The sequence below is a fragment of the Cervus canadensis genome, chromosome 1 (genome assembly GCF_019320065.1).
Source record: "Cervus canadensis isolate Bull #8, Minnesota chromosome 1, ASM1932006v1, whole genome shotgun sequence".
In the NCBI taxonomy this organism is placed as follows: Eukaryota; Metazoa; Chordata; class Mammalia; order Artiodactyla; family Cervidae; genus Cervus; species Cervus canadensis.
In genome coordinates this window covers 68,271,052-68,280,850 of record NC_057386.1, presented here as the reverse complement: position 1 = coordinate 68,280,850, position 9,799 = coordinate 68,271,052, and positions in this window count along the sequence as shown.

Here is a 9,799-nt window from a genome sequence, read left to right as displayed (position 1 = left end):
AATGTGCTGTATCACATTGATTGATTTGCATATATTGAAGAATCCTTGCATCCCTGGAATAAACCCAAGTTGGTCATGGTGTATGAGATTTTTGATGTGTTGCTGAATTCTGTTTGTTAAAATTTTGTTGAGGATTTTTGCATCTATTTCATCAGTGAAGTTGGCTTGTAGTATTCTTTTTTGTGTTGTTTCTGTCTGGTTTTGGTATCAGGGTGATGGTGGCCTTGTAGAGTGAATTTGGAAGTGTTCCTTCCTCTGCAATTTTTTGGAAAGAGTTTTAGAAAAAGTTTTAGCTCTTCTCTAAATGTTTGGTAGAATTCTTCTGTGAAACCATCTTGTCCTGGGCTTTTGTTTTTTGGGAGATTTTTGATCACAGCTTCAATTTCAGTGCTTGTAATTGGGTTGCCTGTAATTTCTATTTCTTCCTGGTTCAGTCTTGGAAGATTGAACTTTTCTAAGAATTCTGTCCATTTCTTCCAGGTTATCTATTTTATTATCATACAGTTGTTCATAATAGTCTCATATAATCCTTTGTATATCTGCTTTTTTTCTTGATGAGTCTGGCTAAAGGTTTGTCAATTTTGTTTATCTTCTCAAAGAACCAGCTTTTAGTTTTATTAATCTTTATTAATTTTTTTTCATTTCTTTTTCATTTACTTCTGCTCAGATATTCATGATTTCTTTCCTTCTACCAATTTTGGATTTTTTTTGTTGTTCTTTTTCCAGTTGTTTTAGGTGTAAAGTTAGGGTTTCTATTCAGTGTTTTTCTTGTTTCTTGAGGTAGGATTATATTGCTATAAACTTCCCTCTTAGAACTGCATTTGCTGCATCCCATAGATTTTGAGTTGTCATGTTTTCATTGTCATTTGTTTCTAAAAATTTTTTGATTTCTTCAGTAACATGTTGATTATTTAGAAATGTGTTGTTTATTCTCCATATGTTTGTGTTTCTTACTGTTTTTATTTTCTTGTAATTGACATCTACTCTAATAGCATTGTGGTCAGAGAAGATGCTTGATATGATTTCAGTTTTCTTAAATTTACTGAGGTTTGATTTGTGACCCAAGATGTGGTCTATCCTGGAGAATGTTCCATGTGCACTTAAGAAGAAGGTGTTTTCTTCTGCATTTGGATGGAATGTCCTGAAGGTATCAGTGAGATCCATCTCATCTAATGTATTATTTAAGACTTGTGTTTCCTTATTAATTTTCTGTTTTGATGATATGCCCATTGGTGTCAGTGGGGTGTTAAAGTCTCCTAATATTATTGTGTTACTTTCCATTTCTCCTTTTATGTCTGTTAGTGTCTGTCTTATGTTTTGAGGTGCTCCTATGTTGGGTGCATAGATATTTACAATTGTTATGTCTTCCTCTTGGATTGATCCCTTGATCATTATGTAGTGTCCTTCCTTATCTCTTGTAATATTCTTTATTTTAAGGTCTATTTTGTCTGATATGAGGATTGCTACTCCAGCTTTCTTTTGCTTCTCATTTGCATGGAATATATTTTTCCATCCTCTCACTTCAGTCTATGTGTCTTTAGGTCTGAAGTGAGTTTCTTGTATAGCATATATATGGGTCTTGTTTTTGTATCCATTCAGCCAGACTCTGTCTTTTTGTTGGAGCATTTAATCCGTTTACATTTAAACTAATTATTGATATATATGTGCCTGTTGCCATTTTCTTAATTGTTTGGGGTTGATTTTGTAGATCTTTCTTCTTCTGTTGTATTTTTTGACTATGTAAATCCCTTTAACATTGGTTGTAAAGCTGGTTTGGTGGTATTGAATTATCTTAACTTTTGCTTGTCTGAAAAGCTGTTTATTTCTCCATCACTTTTGAATGAGATCCTTGCTGGGTATAGTAATCTTGGTTGTAGATTTTTTCCCTTTCAGTACTTACAATGTATCCTGCCATTCCCTTCTGGCCTGCAGAGTTTCTGCTGAAAGATCAGCTGTTAAGCATATGGGGTTTCCCTTGTATGTTACTTGTTGCTTCTCCCTTGCTGCTTTTAATATTCTTTCTTTGTATTTAGTCTTTATTAGTTTGATTAGTATGTGTCTTGGCATGTTCCTCCTTGGTTTTGTACTGTATGGGACTCCTTGTGCCTCTTGGACTTAATTGACTATTTCCTTTTCCATGTTGGGGAAATTTTCAGCTATAATCTCTTTAAAAATTTTCTCATACCTTTTCTTTTTCTCTTCTTCTTTTGGGACCCCTAAAATTCGAGTATTGGTGCATTTGATATGGTCCCAGAGGTCTCTGAGTCTGTCCTCAGCTCTTTCATTTTTTTTACTTTATTCTGCTCTTCAGAAGTTATTTCCATCATTTTATCTTCCAGCTCATTGATTCATTCTTCTGTTTCAGATATTCTGCTATTGATTCCTACTAGAGTATTTTTAATTTCAGTAATTGTGTTGTCTCTGTATGTTTATTCTTTAATTCTTCTAGGTCTTTGTTAATTGATTCTTGCATTTTCTCCATTTTGTTTTCAAGGCTTTTGGTCATCTTTGCTATCATTATTCTGAATTCTTTTTCGGTAGTTTGCCTATTTCCTCTTCATTTATTTTGACTTCCGTGTTTCCAGTTTCTTCCTTCATTTGTGCAGTATTTCTCTGCCTTTTCATTATTTTTTTTTTTTTAAAGTTACTGTGTTTGAGGTCTCCTTTTCCCAGGCTTCAAGGAAAGTTGAATTCTTTCCTTGAAGAAGGTTGAATTTTTTCTTCCTTTTGGTTTCTGCCTTCCTACAGTTGGGCCAGTGGTTTGTGTGAGACTTGTGCTGAGTTTTTTGTTTGTTTGTTTGTTTTTCCTCTGATGGGCAAAGCTGTGTGAGGTAGTAATCCTGTCTGCTGATGATTGGGTTTGTATTTTTGTTTTGTTTGTTGTTTAGATGAAGTGTCCGACACAGAGTGCTACTGTGGGTGGGTGATGCTGGGTCTTGTATTCAAGTGGATTCCTTTGTGTGAATTCTCACCATCTGATACCCCCTAGGGTTAGTTCTGTGGTAGTCTAGGGTCTTGGAGTCAGTGCTCCCACTCCAAAGGCTCGGGGCTTGATTTCTGGTCAGGAATGAAGATTCCATAAGTGGTTTGTTACGGCATTAAGAGAAATAAAACAAATATCCAAAAACAAGAAAGATGAACCCCAGATAAATGGAGCTACAAAATCAGGCAAATAATAATTAAAATAATGGAATATACATATGTACATATATACCCATGAGCAAAGTCAAAATAGTCCAACAAAAATAAAGTACAGTAGATTGACTTGGTGAACAAAGGAAATCAAAACTTATATTTACCAGTTAAGAAGAAAACTAACTTAAGCACAAACTGGAAAACAAAACTAAAGCAAAGTGCCAAGTGGGTAATAAAGCAATGCAAACAAATCTAACAAATATGTTAAGAGGAAAGGAAGGAAAGAAAAGAAAGAATAGATATGCCAAGTTAAATAGAGGTAGATGAAGAAGATTTATATACATTAAAGATTAACTGCAAGGCGAAAAGAACAGTAGGAAAGACAAAGGAATAAATTTATAAAATATATAATAGGTTTTAAAAAGTTAAAAATTAAAAGTATAAAGGAGAGAAAAGAAAAAAGAGAAACAGAAGACGAGAGAAAAAAGGGGGGAGAAAAGGAAAACTCCACATAACTCCTAAGGCCCAACGTAGAGACAGAGGTTTATAACAACAATAGAAAGTGTGACTGAATATAAACATATACATATACACCCATAAGCAAAATTGAAACAGTCCAACAAAAATAAAGTACAATAGATTGAATGGGTGAACAAAGGAAACCAAAAATTATATTTACCAGAACAAAGCAGACTAAAGCAGAAACTGGAAAACAAAATTAAAGCAAAGTGCCAACTGGGGAATAAAGCAATGAAAATAAAACTTGACAGAGGAAAGGAGAGAATTAAAAGAAAGAAAGAATAGATATGCAAAGTTAAATAGAGGTAGATAAAGAAGATTTATGTACATTAAAGATTAACTTGAAGGGGGAAAGAGCAGTAGGAAAAGCAAACAAAGGATAAATGTGGAAAAAATAATAGGTTTAAAAAATTAAAGTTAAAAAAAGAGAGAGAAAAAAAAAAGAGGAAAAATCCACAGAACTGCAAAAGCCCAATGTAGAGGCAGAAGTTTATGTGACTGAGGAAAAAAAAAAGCTCAAAAGCTTAGTTGGATTTCTTAGTGCCAATAAAATCAACAACTACAACAGAGGTGGAAAAAAAGGAAAAGAAAAAAGAAAAAAAAATCCCAAAGAATCTGTAGAACAAGTCAAAAAATAAGAATAATAAATGTTTTTCTTGAGTCACTGCTGTCAGCGTCCTTTCCCTCGCTGGGAGTCAGTCCACCTCACCCCCCTAGGATGCCCTCCAACACTGTGCTGATCTCTGGACCTGCTGAGGGGGCAGCTCAGATTCTAATCTGGTCTTACTCCTGTGTGTTCTTGCCTCCAATGTCCACAACTATCAGAGCTAGTGTGTTTTCTTTTGTAGGAGCTCCCAATGGCCTTTTATATATTCCATAGACACAGAGTCTGCTTAGTTAATCATGAGGATTTAATCTGCAGCTTGTGCAGCTGGTGAGAAGGTTTTGGGTCTTCTTCCTTAGCCACACTGCCCCTGGGTTTCAATTGTGGTTTTATTTCCACATCTGCATGTGTGTCATCCACTGGGATTTAGTTCCTGAGGCTGACCTGGTGGGCTTGGGTTTGCCCCTGTGAAGGCCAGGTGTGGAGGTGATGTAGCTGCTTGGATCGCAGGGTTTCTGGCAGCACCAGGTTCTCAGGGGAGCTGGTGGCTAGGGCATTAGGCAGTATAGTGTTCTAGAAGGGTATGACCACCAATATGCTCAAGTATTCTTGCCTGGAGAACCCCCTCCCTGACAGAGAAGTCTGGTAGGCCCCAGTCTACAGGGTCACAGAGTTGGACATGACCAAAGTGACCCTGCATGCATAGATGCGAGACTTTTTTTGCGTGTGGCAGCTCTGCCCCAGTGAGAATTAAGCATGAAGGTGGTGCAGCTGCTTGGCTTTTGGGGACCCTGGAAGCGACAAGTGTGCAGGGACACGGACTGCTTCCACCTTAAGAGCTATGGCCCTATCAGGGTCTTTTTTTGAGTGTCTTGTAGCTGGCGATCAGAAGGCTTCTTTGGCCAGTCTTTCTCTGTAGCTCTACTGGTTCAGGCACTTAGAGGGCTCCCTTCCCTGGGGTCCTTCTCTGTTGTTCAGCTTGTCAGGCACTTAGAGGGGCATCCCTGACTGGGGTCCTGCTCTGAAGATTGGCGTGTCAGGCACTTAGAGGGGCATCCCTGACTGGGGTACTGCTCTGTAGTTTGGCGCATCAGTCACTGAAAGGGGCGCCCTGGGTGGGGTCCTGCTCTGGAGTTCAGCGCCTCAGGCATTTGATGGGCCAGCCTCTCTATTGTTCAGCTGCCCATGCTGGCATGTGGGGGGAGAGAGGCTATGGTGATGGCGCCACCCCCTAGCGTGACTCAGCAGTATCTCCTTGCTTCCATGGCTGCCGGGCTTTCCTCCACCAGCATTTCCCACCATGATCTCCTCCCTCACATCCCCTCAATCCGTCTCTCCACAGTCAACAGCAGCCCTCGCCCTGGGGTTGCTCAACAATCCCTAAACTCCAGCTCCCAGCCACTGCCCCTTCCAGGGGACCCTCGTCCCTGTCCGAGGTATGCATGGCTGCAGCAAGGACTGTCTGATTCTCATTCCATTTAGGCGGCCACAGGTCAGCTGTTTCCCTCTCAGCCTTAAATGTCTCTCCTCTGACTCAGACAGTTGCCCCGCTGTGGGGATCGGACCCCTGCTTCAGTTCCCCCACACGCTGAGGGCAGGTCCAGTCCTCCTAACACTCGTGTTTTCCCCCCAGTTCCTTCATCCTATCGAGTTTTGCGTGGTTCTATATATTCTTTTCCACTGGTTAGGTCCTCTTGTCTGCTCTCAGCTGCTGTTCTGCATGCACTTCAGTGTCTGAAGGTGTGTTCCTGATGTATCCGTGGAGAGAGATGTACTCCACATCCGCCTACTCCTCCGCTGTCTTGTTCTCTCTCTGCCTTACCTTTTTGATACATTTAGACTTTGGTGTTGATGTTGTCTCAGATTTTCCCATAATTCTTAATTTTAAAAATGTCTCAGTGAAAATACTTCTGTCTCATACTTGCTAACAGATTTCATGACCACACAATGACAAATATAGTAACCTTAAAGACAACCATGAAAAATTTACCCAGGTGTGTTTTAGGTTTTGAAAGTAGTGAAATCGTGCAAAATGGGCAAGATGTGAATTGAAGACTACCACTTTACAGGTCTTAAAAGCAATCTGTGTATTAGAAATCCCATTTTCCTTTTATAGGTAGGCAGTGGGCACGCAAGCCTCGTATGACTTCGGAATATATTTGCTTAATGACTTACCAGATCTAGCACCAGTTCTGGTTTATGAGCACGGCCCTGTCTGTTGCTATGTAGATGATGAATTGTAATAAGTGTGTTCAAGGACATGAGATCACATCTGCAGAGAAATTCGGAAGAATATCTTCTATAGTGTGGAAGAAAAAGAAAGCTAAGAGAAAGCTTTCTGGCTAAGAGAAAGCTAATGAAGGTATTACTTCATCTTTCTGTATATTAATCTTTATGTAAAATTATACAATCAATTCTTTCATCATATTTCTTTCAAACCTACCACATGAATCTTGGAATATAAGTGGCTATCATTGGATGATAGCTGTTTGATTTCACTTCATAACCTTGAGTTTCTTTCAACTCATTTTCATCAAGGCAACATATTGAATGAATGTATTTTACAAACAGGAGTTGTTTAATTCTGGTGTGTGTGTGTGTGTGTGTGTGTGTGTGTGTGTGTGTAGTATATCTAGGAATAAACGCGTTTCAGGCTGGACACTCGACATTACAATTTTCAGTCAGAATTATTTTTTAAGACTTAGGTATCAACCCCAAAAATATGGCCTTATAATGTAAATGCTGACATAACCTTTAGATATACTGGGCTATAAATCAAGGTACTGTAAAGCACCATATTTGAAAAGTCAAGCAAGATAAAGTACTGAGTTAATGTTCATTGGGAGAAAGAGAACACTCAACTAGTTCAATTCAGTCACTCAATCGTGTCCAACACTTTGTGACCCCATGAACCACAGCACGCCAGGCCTCCCTGTCCATCACCAACTCCCAGAGTCTATCCAAACCCATGTCCATCAAGTCGGTGATTCATCCAACCATCTCATCCTCTGTCGTCCCCTTCTCCTCCTGCCCTCAATCTTTCCCAGCATCAGGGTCTTTCCAAATGACTTAGCTTTTCACATCCGGTGACCAAAGTATTGGAGTTTCAGCTTCAACATCAGTCCCTCCAATGAACACCCAGGACTGATCTCCTTTAGGATGGACTGGTTGGATCTCCTTGCAGTCCAAGGGACTCTCAAGAATCTTCTCCAACACCACAGTTCAAAAGCATCAATTCTTCGGCGCTCAACTTTCTTCACAGTCCAACTCTCACATCCATACATGACCACTGGAAAAACCATAGCCTCGACTAGATGGAACTTGTTGGCAAGGTAACGTCTCTGCTTTTTAATATGCTATCTAGGTTGGTCATAACTTTCCTTCCAAGGGGTAAGCATCTTTTAATTTCATGGCTGCAGTCACCATCTACAGTGATTTTGGAGCCCAGAAAAATAAGGTCAGCCACTGTTTCCCCATCTATCTGCCATGAAGTGATGGGGCTGGATGCCATGATCTTAGTTTTCTGAATGTTGAGCTTTAAGCCAACTTTTTCACACTCTTCTTTCACTTTCATCAAGAGGCTCTTTAGTTCCTCACTTTCTGCCATGAGGGTGGTGTCATCTGCATATCTGAGGTTATTGATATTTCTCCCAGCAATCTTGATTCCAGCTTTTGCTTCATCCAGCCCAGTGTTTCTCATGATGTACTCTGCATAGAAGTTAAATAAGCAGGGTGACAATATTCAGCCTTGACATACTCCTTTTCCTATTTGGAACCAGTCTGTTGCTCCATGTCCAGCTCTAACTGTTGCTTCCTGACCTGCATACAGGTTTCTCAAGAGGCAGGTCAGATGGTCTGGTATTCCCATCTCTTTCAGAATTTTCTACAGTTTATTGCGATCCACACAGTCAAAGGCTTTGGCATAGTCAATAAAGCAGAAATAGATGTTTTTCTGGAACTCTCTTGATTTTTCGATGATCCAGTGGATATTGGCAATTTGATCTCTGGTTCCTCTGCCTTCTAAAACCAGCTTGAACATCTGGAAGTCCACAGTTCACATATTGCTAAAGCCTAGCTTGGAGAATTTTAAACATTACTTTACTAGCGTGTGACATGAGTCCAATTGTGTGGTAGTTTGAGCATTCTTTGGCATTGCCTTTCTTTGAGATTGAGATAAAAACTGACCTTTTCCAGTCCTGCGGCCACTGCTGAGTTTTCCATATTTGCTGGCATATTGAGTGCAGCACTTTCACAGCGTCATCTTTTAGGGTTTCAAATAGCTCAACTGGAATTCCATCACCTCCACTAGCTTTGTTCATAGTGATGCTTCCTAAGGCCCACTTGACTTCACATTCCAGGATGTCTGGCTCTAGGTGAGTGATCACACCATGGTGATTATCTGGGTTGTGAAGATCTTTTTTGTACAGTTCTGTGTATTCTTGCCACCTCTTCTTAATATCTTCTGCTTCTGTTAGGTCCCTACCATTTCTATTCTTTATTGAGCCCATCTTTGCATGAAATATTCCCTTGGTATCTCTAATTTTCTTGAAGAGATCTCTAGTCTTTCCCATTCTGTTGTTTTCCTCTATTTCTTTGCATTGATGGCTGAGGAAGGCTTTCTTATCTCTCCTGGCTATTCTTTGGAACTCTGCATTCAAATGGGTATATCTTTCCTTTTCTCCTTTGCTTTTTGCTTCCCATCTTTTCACAGCTATTTGTAAGGCCTCCTCAGATAGCCATTTTGCTTTTTTGCATTTCTTTTTCTTGGGGATGGTCTTGATCCCTGTCTCCTGTACAATGTCACGAACCTCCATCCATAGTTCATCAGGCACTCTGTCTATCAGATCTAATCCCTTAAATCTATTTCTCACTTCCACTGTATAAACATAAGGGATTTGATTTAGGTCATACCTGAATGGTCTAGTGGTTTTCTCCACTTTCTTCAATTTCAGTCTGAACTAGTTAAATACTTCCAGTTTCAGTTTTGAGTGAAATATAGGCCCTTTTGCATCTTCAGTAACAAAATCAAATGTATTAAAGTGACTCTCATATACAAGTGAATTGAATGTCAAAAAAGATTCTCTATGGGGAAAAAAAGATACTTCAATTAAGGCTTTCCTGTTTTCCAGTCCATAACCAAATCTATTAATGCATTCAGTTACTTCCCTAAGGAGTTAAATTTCTGTCCTGCAGGTTTTACTGGAGGTTGGAAAGGGATTCAGTCCTCCCTGAGTGCTGAGGAAGACCAAAGAGCAGGAGCTGTCAAACGGGATATCGTGCCAGCAGAATTCTCATTGAACACTTGATGTCACATGTCATCTGACACTGGCTCTTCAGTCAGGTCATTCCAGGATAAGGTAGTACTGCAAACGCACAACCAACTCAGTGGGTGTATTGCTACCGAGTTTCAGGGGTTTGGCTGGCATTCCAGAGTTTATTTGAATTAATCTTCATTCTCACTGGCCTGCAGAGCTCAGTGAAAACTGGCTTTTCAGCCAACACTTCTATTGCTTCCTGATTGTGCTGGTATCAGAAACCCCA